Here is an 8,302-nt window from a genome sequence, read left to right on the forward strand (position 1 = left end):
GTGTGGGTGCATGTGTGTGTGTGTGTGGGTGTGTGTGGGTGCATGTGTGTGTGTGTGTGTGTGTGTGTGTGTGTGTGTGTGTGTGTGTGTGTGTGTGTGTGTGCGTGTGTGTTTGCACGTGTGTGTGTGTGCGTGTGTGTGTGTGTGTGTGCGTGTGTGTGGGTGCATGTGTGTGTGTGTGTGTGTGTGTGTGTGTGTGTGTGTGTGTGTGTGTGTGTGTGTGTGTGTGTGTGTGTGTGTGTGCGCGCGTGCGTGCGTGCGTGCGTATGTACTCACACGTATTCTTTCATGGCCTAAGAGCAGACTGGATCATGATTTACCATTGTGTGGCAGGGACTGGTGACTGTATGAGGGGAGCATGGACCCACTGGCTCATCTCCAGTTTTCCCCAAGCTTAACTAGACCAGTCACCTCTCCTGGTTATGGATAAGGCCTTTGTCATGAAGGACACTGTCTGACTTTAAAAAGGCCAAACCACATGATCAGTGATAAGAAGAGGTTCTATTTCTTTGCTACTCCTCTTTTTTGCTTGATTTCCAATTAGAACTTAATTGAATTGAATTGTCAATGCACACAATCAATGGAAAGTTGTGTCAGTGCTGCCGCATTCAGCTCCTCATCCAGTGCAACAGAGGACGGGATCTTAAATGTAATAAAATGATGAGCAAACAAACAATGATTTCAGCTGTTTTCTAATGTGAACAAATGTTCAGAAATGTCCTTTCATTTTTAATTGAAACGTACAGAAGCTAAACTATAGAAGAACCTTATTAGTGTGACATTCAGCCTCCGCGCTGCTAGAGGCGCTCCTGGGACTTTTGGTGGGTCTGTGTTTGAGTTTAATTTCCTGTGTAATTAGTTGACCCACCTGTTTGGTTTGTGTATTTAAGGGATGTTTTTTGTTTGACACATTGCTGGTGTGTACGCTCGGTGTAGCTGGATGCTACCCCATTGTTACGTTGAGGAGAGTTGTGATGCAAAGGAGTTTTGGTTTTTCTTATGTCCTGTCTCACCACGTAAGTTTTTGTGAGTGTCTTATGTTTAGGTCTTATGTTCCATGTTTAGGATTTTTGCCCGTAGTGTACGGAGCGTTTAGTTTAGATAGTGAATTAGGTTGTTTATCGTTTTCCTGCAATGCAGTGATTTTTAGTTCTTCCTTTGTGTTGAACTGAGTCCTGCGGTGCAGAGAGTTTACGTTGTATTTAAATAAATCGTTAATGTTAATTGTACCTTCTGTGTCTGGGTCGTGCATTTGGGGTCTTCCCTCTCCTGTGTTCCCTGCGACCTGGTCTGCCGGTTGCGGCCAGGTGTCTGTGCAAGGGATTACACAGAGCTGTGTGCTGGAAGCACGTCGGCCGTGGTGACTGAAGCCTCCGCTCAGTGTGAGCGTGTTCTCCTCCCGGCTCCGTGAGAGCCGTAGTTCTCCCCGCTTGGAGCGGGTGCTGTCACCGTCTCTCTCCACCACATCCCCTCTCCTGCCCCAGGGTTCCGTCAAAGCCCCGCCGGTTCGGAACCGACGGGAGGAGTTAGTAGGTTCCCTGTCAAACCCCGCCGGTTCGGAACCGACGGGGCGAGTTCGTAACAATTAGATGATGAGGTTGTGTTGTAGAAGGACAACGTCTGTGGCACTGTTGTCCTGTGACACTGTTTATAGGATCTTGGTTGATATTTCAAGAGAGACACATTAAAATGAAAAAGTGAAAACACAAACTACTGCCTGAAATAAGCTGTAAAACTTTAATTCTTTTTTTATTTTTTAATTCCCGGTGCATGTTGGACTTTGGCAGGGCTGCCCTTTGTCACCGGTTCTGTTCATTATTTTTATGGACAGGAGGGGTCTGGTTCAGGGACCACAGGATTGCGTCTCTGCTCTTTGCAGATGACGTTGTCCTGTTGGCGCCGGCATAAAGTCATCATAAGTGGTTGAAAATAGATGGATGGATGGAATTTTAATTAAATTTAAACCTTTATGTTGCTACAATTCGAGATCAAATTCTAATACTTAAATATATCATTGCTGTAGTCATTTGCAGGGTTAGTGCGTTTGTTAGTTGTTTATTTTGAAAGTTCAAAGTTGTTGAACATTTAAATGAGGCAACTTAAGCTTTGAGGCCGAGCGATAGTCCTCCTCCATGGCCTCCCCGAACTCCTACCAAGCCCGAGTTTTTGCCTCCGCAACGGCACGGGCTGCAGCACGCTTGGCATGCCGGTACCCATCAGCTGCCTCAGGAGTCCTACAGGTCAACCATACCTGGTAGGACTCCTTCTTCAGCTTGATGGCATCCCTTACCTCCGGCGTCCACCACCGGGTTCGGGGATTAGCACCACGACAGGCACCGGAGACCCTGCGTCCACAGCTTCGAACGGCCGCGTTGACAATGGAGGCGGAGAACATGGTCCACTCGGACTCTATGTCTCCAACCTCCCTCGGAATCTGGTCGAAGCTCTCCCGGAGGTGTGAGTTAAAGGTCCGTCTGACAGAGGGTTCAGCCAGGCGTTCCCAACAGACCCTCACAATACGTTTGGGCCTGCCAAGTCGTTCCAGCCTCCTTCCCTGCCAGCGGATCCTATTCACCACCAGGTGGTGATCAGTTGACAGCTCAGCCCCTCTCTTCACCCGAGTGTCCAAAACATATGGCCGAAGGTCAGGTGAAACGACTACAAAGTCTATCATCGATCTCCAGCCTAGGGTGTCCTGGTGCCATGTGCACCGATGGACACCCTTATGTTCGAACATGGTGTTAGTTATGGCCAAACTGTGCCTAGCACAGAAGTCCAATAACATAACACCATTCGGGTTCAGATCAGGGAGGCCGTTCCTCCCAATCACGCCTCTCCAGGTATCACTGTCGTTACCCTACGTGGGCATTGAAATCTCCCAGAAGAACGATGGGGTCCCCAGTTGGAGCGCTTTCCAACACTCCCTCCAGGGACCCCAAGAAGGCCGGGTACTCCACACTGCCATTCGGCCCGTAAGCACAAATGACGGTGAGTGACCTATCCCCCACCCGAAGGCGCAGGGAAGCGACCCTCTCGTCCACCGGGGAAAACTCCAACACATGGCGACTAAGCTGGGGAGCTATGAGCAAGCCCACACCAGCCCGCCGCCTCTCACCGCAGGCAACTCCAGAGTAGAAAAGGGTCCAGCCCCTCTCAAGGAGTTGGGTTCCAGAGCCATAGTCCAGTCGAGCCCAGTCCAGATCCCAGTCCAGTCGAGCCCAGTCCAGTCGAGCCCAGTCCAGTCGAGCCCAGTCCAGATCCCAGTCCAGATCCCAGTCCAGTCGAGCCTAGTCCAGTCGAGACCAGTCCAGGTCCCAGTCCAGTCGAGACCAGTCCAGGTCCCAGTCCAGTCGAGACCGTCCAGTCCAGCCGAGCCCAGTCCAGGTCCCAGTCCAGTCGAGACCAGTCCAGGTCCCAGTCCAGACGAGCCCAGTCCAGCCGAGCCCAGTCCAGGTCCCAGTCCAGTCGAGACCAGTCCAGGTCCCAGTCCAGCCGAGCCCAGTCCAGCTGAGCCCAGTCCAGATCCCAGTTCAGTTGAGTCACGTCCAGGCCCCCGTTCAGTCCGGTCACGCTCAGGTCCAGTCGAGTCTAGCCCATGTTCCGGTCCAGTCGAGTCACGTCCCAGTCCAGTCCAGTCACGCTCAGTCCTTGTCCCAGTCAGAGGGCACCGTCCGTCTGACGACTGTTAGTTCCACCCAATCTGGCCCGACGTCTCCTCCGTCGAGCTCGGCAGCTCTGTAAGCAGTCCTGCCGGCTCCGGAGGGGACGCCGTCCCAGTTCCTGTCGACCCGTTAGGGGTCGTTCCTGTTCCTGTCGGCCATGTTGCGGCCGTTCCTGTTCCTGTCGGCCATGTTGCGGCCGTTCCTGTTCCTGTCGGCCATGTTGCGGCCGTTCCTGTTCCTGTCGGCCATGTTGAGGCCGTTCCAGTTCCTGTCGGCCATGTTGAGGCCGTTCCAGTTCCCGTCGGCCATGTTGAGGCCGTTCCAGTCCCTGTCGGCCATGTTGCGGCCGTTCCCGCCCCTGTCGGCCGAGTTGAGGTCGTTCCTGTCCCTGTCGGCCGAGTTGAGGTCGTTTCTGTCCCTGTCGGCCAAGTTGAGGTCGTTCCTGTCCCTGTCTGCCAAGTTGAGGTCGTTCCTGTCCCTGTCGGCCATGTGGCGGCCGTTCCTGTCCCTGGTCCTGTTCCCGTCGGCCCTGTAGCGGCCGTTCCCGTTTCTGTCGGCCCTGTGGCGGTCGTTCCAGTCCTCGTTCCTGTCGGCCCGAGAGAGGTCGTTCCAGTCCCTGTCACCCTCGGAGCCGCAGCGCCCGCCGGCCTCCAGGATGAGGCGGCGCCTGCTGCAGCTCCTGCGGACCTCCAGGAGGAGGCCGCGCCAGCTGCAGTTTCTGCGCACCTCCAGGAGGAGGTCGCGCCAGCTGCAGTCCCTACGCACCTCCAGGAGGAGGTCGCGCCAGCTGCAGTCCCTGCGCACCTCCAGGAGGAGGTCGCGCCAGCTGCAGTCCCTGCGCACCTCCAGGAGGAGGTCGCGCCAGCTGCAGTCCCTGCGCACCTCCAGGAGGGGGTCGCGCCAGCCGCAGTCCCGGCGGACCTCCAGGAGGGGGTCGCGCCAGCCGCAGCCCAGGCTGTGTGTGGAGGTGAGCCCGACTATTTCTAGCCGGTACCGCTCGACCTCCTGCACAAGCTCAGGCTCCTTTCCCCCCAGTGACGTGACATTCCATGTCCCAATAGCTATATTGGTTATCCAGGGATTGGGTCGCCGAGGCTCCCGCCTTCGACTGCTGCCCAATCCACTCTGCACCGGCCCCTTACGGTTCCTCCTGCGGATGGTGGGTCCACTTGGCAAACCGTTCGGCGCCTCAGGAGGGGGAAGCAGTTCTTTACCAACTCTGTTTTCAGTGGAGGTGGGGAGCTGTTGACCTCAACTGGGGATGTTATTGCATGGTAGAAGGAGTACTTTGAGGATCTCCTCAACCCCTTCGACATGCCTTCTGCTGAGGAAGCAGAGGCAGGGGACTCAGAGGCGGACTCGCCCATCACCCAGGCTGAGGTCACTGAGGTAGTTAGTAAGCTCCTCGGTGGCAGAGCAGCGGGGGTGGATGAGATCCGTCCTGAGTACCTCAAGTCTCTGGATGTTGTGGGGCTGTCTTGGGTGACACGCCTCTGCAACATCGCGTGGACGAGGGTGACAGTTCCTCTGGACTGGACAACCGGGGTGGTTGTCCCTCTTTACAAAAAGGGGGACAGGAGAGTGTGTTCCAACTATAGGGGGATCACACTTCTCAGCCTCCCTGGGAAAGTCTGAGCCAGGGTACTGGAGAGGAGAATTCGGCCGATAGTCGAACCTCGGATATGTCATGTTCACGCCATGTCCTGTTGTCACACTGCTTCCTGTTTTATTTTGTTAACTTCCTGTTCACCCAGTCGTCACTCTCCGGTTCCCAGTATCCACACCTGTTACCAATCAATAATCAGCACCAGTATATAGCCCCACCGTTCACAGACTCATGTTGCCAGATTGTCGAGTTTCTTTAGTTCCACACTTCGTTCCACCGTGTCGTGTCTAGTTCCCTCGTGTTTGACCCTGATTACCTTGACCGTGTATCCTGCCTGATCCTTGTTTGTACCGTCGCCTGTGAAAAGAACCTGGACCGAACATCTGACCGTGAGTTTGTCTTATCCCTGCCTGTACCTTTGCCGAGCCTGCCCGTGTAACGAACCTCGCTTGTTTACTGGACTGGAAACTGCCTGCTCCCTTTGGTAATTCCCTGCCAAGCGTTGTGTATGACCTGGACCGTCTGACTCTGTTTTCTAAAATAAAACCTGTGTTAATCGTCACCTTGCCTCTGCGCTGTGCATGTGGGTCTGCCGCCTGCCCCCGAGTCCTGACAGGATACAGGAGGAACAATGTGGTTTTCGGCCTGGTTGTGGAACGCTGGACCAGCTTTATACCCTCAGCAGGGTGCTTGAGGGTTTGTGGGAGTTTGCCCAACCAGTCTACATGTGCTTTGTGGATCTGGAGAAGGCATTCGACCGCGTCCCTCGTGACATCCTGTGGGGGGTGCTCCGGGAGTATGGAGTCCAGGGCCCTTTGCTAAGGGCTGTTCAGTCTTTGTACAACCGGAGCAGGAGCTTGGTTTGCATTGCCAGCAATAAGTCAGACCTGTTCCCGGTGCATGTTGGACTTTGGCAGGGCTGCCCTTTGTCACCGGTTCTGTTCATTATTTTTATGGACAGAATTTCTAGGCGCAGCCAGGGGCCGGAGGGGGTCTGGTTTGGGAACCACAGGATAGCATCTCTTCTTTTTGCAGATGATGTTGTCCTGTTGGCTTCATCGGGCCAGGACCTCCAGCGTGCGCTGGTGCGGTTTTGCAGCTGAGTGTGAAGCGGCTGGGATGAGAATCAGTTCCTCCAAATCTGAGGCCATGGTTCTCGACGGAAAAAGGTGGTTTGCTCTCTCCAGGTTGGAGGAGAGTTCCTGCCTCAAGTGGAGGAGTTTAAGTATCTCACGAGTGAGGGAAGAAAGTAGCGTGCGATTGACAGACAGATCGGTGCGGTTGGTGTATCGGTCCGTCGTGGTGAAGAGGGAGCTGAGCCGAAAGGCAAAGCTCTCAATTTACCAGTCAATCTACGTTCCTACCCTCACCTATGGTCATGAGCTTTGGGTCAAGACCGAAAGGGCAAGGTCACGGATACAAGCGGCTGAAATGAGCTTCCTCCGCAGGGTGGCTGGCGCTCCCTTAGAGATAAGGTGAGGAGCTCGGAGTAGAGTCGCTGCTCCTCCACATCGAGAGGAGCCAGTTGAGGTGGCTCGGGCATCTAGTTCGGATGCCTCCTGGACGCCTCCCTGGGGAGGTGTTCCGGGCATGTCCCACCGGTAGGAGGCCCCGAGGAAGACCCAGGACTCGCTGGAGAGACTACGTCTCTCGGCTGGCCTGGGAACGTCTTGGGTCCCACCGGAAGAGCTGGAGGAAGTGTCCGGGGAGAGGGAAGTCTGGAACTCTCTGCTTAGACTGCTGCCCCCGCAACCTGGCCCCGGATAAGCGGATGAAAATGGATGGATGGATGGAACTTAAGCTGAATTGAGTTGTAGTTATGAAAACCATTATTGAAATGAATAGAAACTTCTTAGCTAATTCCACTAAAGCAGTAGTAAAGCTGTAGGCACCAGAGGTGAGGTCTTTGAATGCATCACAGTCACAGAGACTCACCTGCTCACACTCCAACCTGCTTGTAGGCACTTATTAGGACTCGAAGCAGTAACGCGTTGGGAACCTGGGTCTGTTTCTTCCGTTTGACAGCTGCAAACAAACACCTGCTACAGCAGTGACCTTCACGTGACCTCAGCCTTCACTGATAGTCGCCTGTGATTTCCCAAGCTGACTTTCCCCTACTTTGCCTGTGCTTTCCCCCTGCTCTCTGCTTGTCATCTGACCTGACATGTTGAGTGGGCAGTGATTAATTGGGCCTTGTGGCCAAACCAAAGATTAAAAACCGTTAGTCCCAGGTTTCTACAGTTGACATGAGGTCATGCTGAGGACATTAATGTGGTACAGTGTTTAAAGGAGCCTGGTGGTGAAACTTGGAAGGAATCACAAAGTCTTTGAAACATGAGAAGTGCAAGTAGACGTTCATAGATGAAATTTAAACAAATGTGTGGCTGAACTGAACTCTTCACCAGGATCAGGACTTTCTGAGTTTTAGCTCCATCTTTAGCTTCTGAATGAGGTGGACCTGACTTTGATTAGGCAACATCAGAGGCTTCATTTAAAATGCAGACACGGCATCATGTTCAGTCAGAGGTTCGTCTGCATGTGTTTTTATAAGCACAGTCATGATCACTGACCCCACGGAGAGAGAGAGCTCCATGTGGAGCTCTGGATGATCTGTCTGGCTCATTAATGGCGGGTTTCCTTCTGTAGCCAGAAAGTGGTCACTAAACCTTGCTATGAACTTTTAAAATAATTTATAAAGTAATTCAATAACTCAATCAAATGTAAATATAATTATAACATTAATAAAAACAATCATCACCATCATCATTTTAAAAAGAAACAGCAAATGAGGGTTTAATAATAATAAACTAGTAAAGACTACACTAAACCCCAAAAATACAAACATGCAGACTGAAAGGTGAAGGTCCGACCCGTTGTGTAGGCGTAACAGCACCGTGGGCTGACTCAGCCTGTGACCGAGCCTGCACTGCCCCCGTGTGGAGAACAGGTGTAAGGAGGGTAAGGAACCGAGTCACTCAAAGCACGGATCCAACGCTGTAAATGTGTAAAATAAAAAATAAAATGTAAATATATA

Source organism: Betta splendens, chromosome 19 (assembly GCF_900634795.4).
Source record: "Betta splendens chromosome 19, fBetSpl5.4, whole genome shotgun sequence".
Taxonomy (NCBI): Eukaryota; Metazoa; Chordata; class Actinopteri; order Anabantiformes; family Osphronemidae; genus Betta; species Betta splendens.